The 6,981-nt window shown below is 40.0% G+C and overlaps 1 protein-coding gene across 1 annotated transcript in view; it reads right to left on the reverse strand.

Moving 5' to 3' along the window:
* nhs (NHS actin remodeling regulator) overlaps nucleotides 1-6,981 on the reverse strand; it is an 86,280-nt gene that overhangs the window by 34,805 nt on the left and 44,494 nt on the right. The gene's annotated exons all lie outside the window — the stretch shown is intronic.

Genomic DNA, 6,981 nt, shown 5'->3' on the forward strand with positions numbered 1-6,981 from the left:
AATACTGGAAAATTAGCTAAAGTCCTCTTCTTCTCCATAAAAAAAAATCAAATAAATAAATGTAATCTAACAAAAACTTCCAAATGTTTTTAATATTCTTTTTTTGTTTCTGCATTTTTTTATTTTATTTTATTTTATTTTTTTTCCTACTTGCTTTGATTCTGTTTTATCTTCCTGTATTTTAATCATGTGAAGCACTTTGCATTGTCTTTGTACTGAATTGTGCTATACAAATAAATTTGCCTTGCCTTGTACAGTATGCAGTGACTTGATACAGCTCTTGATTGAAAAAAAAAACTCTAAATCAAGTCACAGACTGCATCACACTGATAACACCAAACCAAAAACTCACCTCAAAGAATGTTTTTCTACTGCAAATTTGCACCATATATATTTGTCTTTGCACTGCTCTGAACTTCCATAGCAATGCATTTTGCACAATGTTTTTTTCTCTCACACTGTTTGTACATTTGATCACTTTATATAAGGATAATCTTAATTTCACTGCTAAGCTGCTGCTCATTCACTGTCTGAAAGTTGTACAAAACGAAATTTCTTTTTGTTTAAACTCTGTATACAAAATAACAATAAAAGTTATCTAAGTTTAAAACATCATCATCATCATCATCTACTTTACCCTGCTGACCTAATGAGTGCAGCTGGAACACGTCCTCTTAAACAAACAAAAGGAAAATGTACGCTGCAGCAGTTCACACATCAGATTGTTGTTCAGTGCTTAGAAAGGTTAAAGATCAGAGGCTACAGGAAGGTATGGAGCTACTGTCTCTGCTCACAGACGGAACCACAGAGGTTAGAGAAACATATTTATCTGTATGTTCAGGCAACTTTCCACAGAGGGACCGAAAAACAACAGTGAGAAACTCTCAAACGTTTGGACGTTTGGTTTGTGACCTGACATAAGCTGCGGGAAAAAAAGCCGACTGGTGTATGAATGCCTGAAGGGTTCAGTCTGTGAAGATTTTCTCCACTGTCTCCTCTATAAACACTGAGCCGTGTGAGCCTGAGACTCTGGTTTCTCCAGTTCAGCGGCGTCAGTCAAAGCTCACATGGAGCAGAAGAAACAGAGCAGACAGAATGTGACGGGAGAGAAACGCAACGAGGGGAAAAAAGGAAGCGCTAGAAGCAGACATTGGGGGAAGGTGTGGTTTGGGAAGGAGAAGACGAGGGCAGGGTTTGTAACGTGGAGCGCAATGGAAACCTCTCTTTAAATGGTTGTCTGAGGTCAGTTTTGCAGGCGGATGACCAGTATGTGTCTGTGGGAAAATCATGGCGAGGGAGTGGCATTAGTCTGAGCTGTAAGGGTGGAGCTGAGTCGAACCATCCCTCACACCTCTGTCCCTGATGGGGCTCAGCCAGGGGGAATAAACTGGACGTCTGGCTGGTGCAACACAAACCGACGCTTGGCAGGAGAGGATGGAGCCAACCCAGCAGTGCTGTGACTGGAAACAATAAAGAGGATCAGACCAAACCAGCTCCTGGTGGCCTCCAGCGCCACACCCAGATGGCATGACAAGCTGTTCATATGAGCCTGACATCTTATAGGACGAGAAAAAGAATCAAAGACAAAATTGACAGGGTTTAGGACTATTACATAAAAGCTGGCATTTGAGTGTAAGGATACCCACAACCAACCACTCATTCCCAGACAGAAAATAAATAAACATGTTTCTCTCTATTGATAGCCTCTCTGAGTCAGCTCACTGCTGCAACACAAGAATGCAAACATCCACTAACTGGAAAGTCAAACAAAACCAAAATTGAAGTTATTCAGACTGTTTTTTTTTTTTTTTTATCCAAGATACCTAAATAACAATTCAGCCAATTGCCTTCAGTGAACAATAGAGAAGCAATCATGAATAGAAAGGAGGACAGCAGATGGGTCTGGGGGAAACCATGAGGCCTGGAGAGCAGAGATCAACTCGTCATCTGAAAATGGAAATAATATTTACATAATAAATATGGTGCCCCAACTAAACTGACAGGATGCAAAAGGAGCATATTCAGTGAAAATGGCTCATCATGCCTAAAGCACGGAGTCGCCTATCACGGGCCGGTGTCTGCAGCATTTAGAGAGTCACAGTAATTTCTTTCCTCGAGTTTTCCACAATGTGTTGATAGTGGTTATATTTATAGGCTGAATCACGGGATGTCTCTAGATGTTGACGTTTGTGGACCGTTGTAAGCGTGGATCCATCCACGTAGTTTAAAATTTTTCTAGGTCCTCCATGAGTAAATTCGGACCGAACAGAGTCTGCACTGAGGAAGCCCAAAATGGCATAATTTGGCTGAGAGGACCTTGCGGATGCATCAAGAATAAACCAAGCTAAAGAAAGAGCCAAGAGGTCCACAAGCCTCTTGGTATGACAATCTATAGCCCCATTTACACGACCCTCTGAAAACCGATCTGTGCCGAGCTTGGATCCACGCTGGAGATCGTGTGGCACTGTATGGAAGCTAGTATTTCTATGAATGTCTGAAATTTCATGACTACAGAGGCTGTCAGGAGATGACGCGGTCTGCTCTTTCTTTCTTTGTTATCTGAGAACCGAGCCTGAACTGATCCACGCCGAGCCCTACTGATGAAGCAGTACCAGATTTAATGCGGTTCGGTTGTGTCTGCCGCTGTCTGGTTCAGTTGAACGTGCCACATCTACTACACCCCAAAAACCTGGAAACATGAAGCACCTAAACAGAAATTCAGTGCTTCAGTGCTCTTAATAATTTAGTACCTCTCTACTGTATTGCTATTTGATAAAATGTTGTTATAATTGTGTAAGAGCTGAATATCATGTATTATCTTACCACTGATTATAGCATGAAAGTTAGTCACAGTAAAAATATAGTAATAATAAAACTTTGAGAAGCATCACTAATAATTACTGTAGCACGTGCTACATGAGCTTAGTTAGTATACCACACAACTACTTAGGCTACCTTTGCTAATCTATTTGTGTCTGCAGGCTAAGACAGACATGTTAGTGTATGTTTTTTTAATTTAGTCAGCAAGGAATAACCAATGGATCATTTTCTATACCTAAAATTATTATGTTAGGTGATAGGTAATTTAATGAATTTAGCGTTAATCAGTAAAAAAATAAAAACAATATTTTTTAATTGCGATCATCAAGTCTGGGATCGGCCATTTTTGCCCAAAAATACTAACACCCCACCCATGACATCTTCCAGCAGTGACGTCATGGGTGCGGTGAGCCTAGCGCCATTCTTCCTGCTTTACAAGCAAAACTGATGGGAACCACTCAAGACATCTACAATAAACAACAATTATTTACGATTGGGAGAGGACTTCAACATTGAAATTCACGAGAGCTATAGTTGAACTGACAATGCCCACGATCATGGCAGTTGGATGTTGTAATATATTGGGTAAAAGTGAAAAAAAATGTTTAATTTAATCCTTCCGATTTATGATCCCCTACGGGTTCATCGTTGGATTAACCATCGAACTTCTGGCCAGAGAAAAAAACGCATCATTGATCCGTTAATCTCTTCGCTTCGCATAGTGCACTGGTCGTCGCCATCATGGATAATAGCGCGTTGTGACAAACACCAGATAAGGCACTGGGACTTCCTCAACAGTCGATACCGCACTGTGACGTCATAAACCAGTAGGTGGCAGTAGTGCTCTTTGTCAAACATGGATGTCTCCAGTAAAGCAATTTAATTGAATTTACTCTTAATTAAAAACACTTATCATTTGTTGAAAAGTATGTAATAATTTCATACTTTCAGAAGCTTGTATTCTGAATGTGACCGGACTTTTTTCCTTTAACTACTTGACCTTTGATCTGTGGGTGCTTGGGTTTTTTAAAGTTTTTTTTGTGGCTTTTTTTTAGTTTCAGACATTTAGTCGGTTTCTTCCCTGTTTCTCCCTGCCATGCCACCAGTAGCTCCCATTAGCCGCCCCTGTTATTTGTTCTTTTTAAGCCTTCAGTTCACCTTTGTTTAGCACTACGTCCTTGTGGTTGCCTCCTGTTTCCATACCCATTTTTCCTTCTTATCAGTTTTCTCCTTTTAGTTTGATATTGTTCTACTCAGGAAAATCATTCAATGTACCATGCTTATCCAGATTGTGTGTCTGCATTTTGGTCCAATGAAACATTACCAAACTACTTGCTCTACCAGACAACAGATATTTGCTACTGTAACTGAAGTGTGAATGTCATCCATTCTACAAGCACTTGTAGAGTTCATTAAATGATTAACTAAACCAAAACAAGGGCTTCATCAAACATGTTTCCTTTCTTGAACTTATTTGGGTCTATGTCAAGCGCACAGAAGAGATCTTTTGAATAAATGTTTCTATAGCTTTATGTTTCTACAATTGTTTAAAGAGTATTTTTGTTTGTAACTTTGTTATGGTCTGTCTAAAACCCACTGTGACCCTCCATGCCCTTAACAACAGCCTTGAGGGCACTGCACACCTCTGGATGAAGAAAACATTTTATCATATTTTTCTTGCAGGGTTTACACTGTTTTAAATTAATCACATACAATCTCTACAAGATTTGTGATTTTAAAGTGAAAAGACATAAAAATGTTTTAAACAAAGCGAATCATTTTGCAATCCACTGGCTCAGCTGTGGAGAGGAAACTCCAGAGTACCACTGCAGTGAACCGTGATGTGGGGGGGTGTATGTGTGTGAGCAGCGGCGGGAAATTACAAAGCAAATGTTTAAATAAAAAAAAAAAAAACACAGATTGGTTCCAGATGTACTTTAAATTTTATTGGTACTTACCTATTGGTCACAAGCAGGAAAAAAGCCCAGAGGGACATGAAAGAGAGAGAAAAAGAAAACACAATTAGCTGATTGCAGCAGGATATCAGCAAAACATCTTATTTTAATCTAACACAGTTTATCTACCTGCTCAGACTAATCTCAAGAGAACGCCCAAGAAGCAGCGTCGTGTTTCTTGACGTTAAGGAGAGCTTTGCTTTTCTGCTCCCAGATAAAATCTTATGTTCCAACAGGAGAGATTGTCCTGAGCAGGAACCAAACCTCTTCACCTCCCTCTGATCTGAAAAATTCACGCTCCCTGGAGTGTTTGTCTTTGACAGAACTTTACTGATGCCAGACTCAGGCCTCTGACCTGGCAAGGCTCACGCGCCAACCGCCTCGCTCTGAATGCGTCTCCCGAGGGAATACAAGGAGACCTAGAGAGAAATTGTCTTGGGTAAAAGCTGAAAAGAGAAAGTAGGCCTGACTCTTGAAAAGCCTGCTGGCCCTGGAGGGATTTTTTTTTTCTTCTAAGAGCTTTGTGAACGGCAAACTAAAGGAAGGGCTGCCAATAAGCCCTGAAATCACAGCAGTCGTTGGTTATTATTATGCTACAAGGGACAGGCGCCATCCAGCTGAAAGAGCAAATACCTTTTTGGGCCATAAAGCTGGAACTAAAGAGCAGCTTTGCCCTCTAGAGAAACTGTTTTGTCATTTCTTTGTAAATTCCTCCATGCTGCTCAGGGCCTTCCTTACATATAGCATCTCTGCTTTACTTTCATGCTCTGACTTACAGTGAGCTCTGACCACAACTAAACTGCAGCAGCAGCACTTTGGTAATGATGGGTCCTGTTCTTCTGTCAAGATGTACAATTAGTGGGCACAGCACAAGGCATGGCTCCCATGACACAGTCTGCAGAGAACATGGTGACAGTTTTACGCAAGTCTGTTTTGCCCTCCCCCCCTCCATACAAACAGACACCAGCAGACACAAAGAGACAGCAGAAGGAGATCCAGCAGTCTGCTCAACTAGGCTGAAAATGCAGATAAAATCCAATCATTTTGCTGGATATATTTGAGAATGAACAGCTGAATTTCTTTTCTTTTTTCCAATCATCAAATTTTAAGCTGCTAATTCAGATTGTGGCTCATTCTCATCATTTTTTTAAAATAAAATAATAAACTACAGTATATCTGTAAAAAAAAATCTTGTTATGAGGTAGAATTGCTGGTCTATCTAAAAAAAAAAATGCCTCCGAATATCTTTTTTATTTGGCTAATTTCTTTCTTTCAGTGATAGCATCAGTAACAAAACACAAGAGGCATCAAAAATTAAAAGATTTACGGCGGGCAACTTTGAATTTTGTTTTATGAAGACTTGCTTTCTCTTAGGAAATTATCTTATTTCTTATCTCTTAGGAAAATCTTAGCAGATTTTAAGTGAACTTTATAGAGTTAAATAAAAAGGAAATGCAACTTTGCTGTGTTTCCATTTGATCTGAAGCGAATTTACAAAGCAAGCAAAAGTGTAAAGTTGTCAAAGTGGTCGTCCACATAATGTCGTACTGCATGTTTTTATAAAACAGGAAGTAGAGGCTGCAATTTAGCACTGAACACAGATCAGTAACAAAGGAAAGTTTTAATGAATGTGTTGCTATTGGGCAAGACAGTTAGTAACGGAGATGCTTCTTAGCATATGTCTAGCCGTGTTTATGTTTGTAACAGGAACACCTAGGAAGACGCAGACAGCAGGATCAACTGATCAGTCATGTGAGGCAAAGATTCGCTAGGCGAGAGCTGTAAATCTCCCGATTTAGGCATTAACCCTTTTTCGCAAAGCTGGAAAAAAAACCCTGAAGCAAACAAAAAACGTTTTGAGAATTTGAAGTAGTTTTTGAAAATGTTGCTGTTTCCATCAAGCTTCTCTGATGCGACATTTGAATGAATCTCGCTGCAACGGATCAGCGCCTGTTTTCCAATGAGTGTAGGTTTCAGAATAAATACAAATTCAGTTTGATGGGGAGATCGTGTACGAAGGATTAACAGTATTATTAACCAATTTCTGTTTCTTCAAGCTTAAAGTCGTAGGGAAGCGGCTGTTCCCACCTTTGCAGTTCCAAACCCCCCCCGTTGGTGAATAAAGTGAATTTGATTGGTCAATTATCAAGGGGGCGGGATTGTTGTGGCGGAAGGTTTGCAAGCAAGTTTGGTTGTGACCGGTGTC

This window comes from Cyprinodon variegatus, unplaced genomic scaffold (assembly GCF_000732505.1).
Source record: "Cyprinodon variegatus isolate N-32 unplaced genomic scaffold, C_variegatus-1.0 Scaffold512, whole genome shotgun sequence".
In the NCBI taxonomy this organism is placed as follows: Eukaryota; Metazoa; Chordata; class Actinopteri; order Cyprinodontiformes; family Cyprinodontidae; genus Cyprinodon; species Cyprinodon variegatus.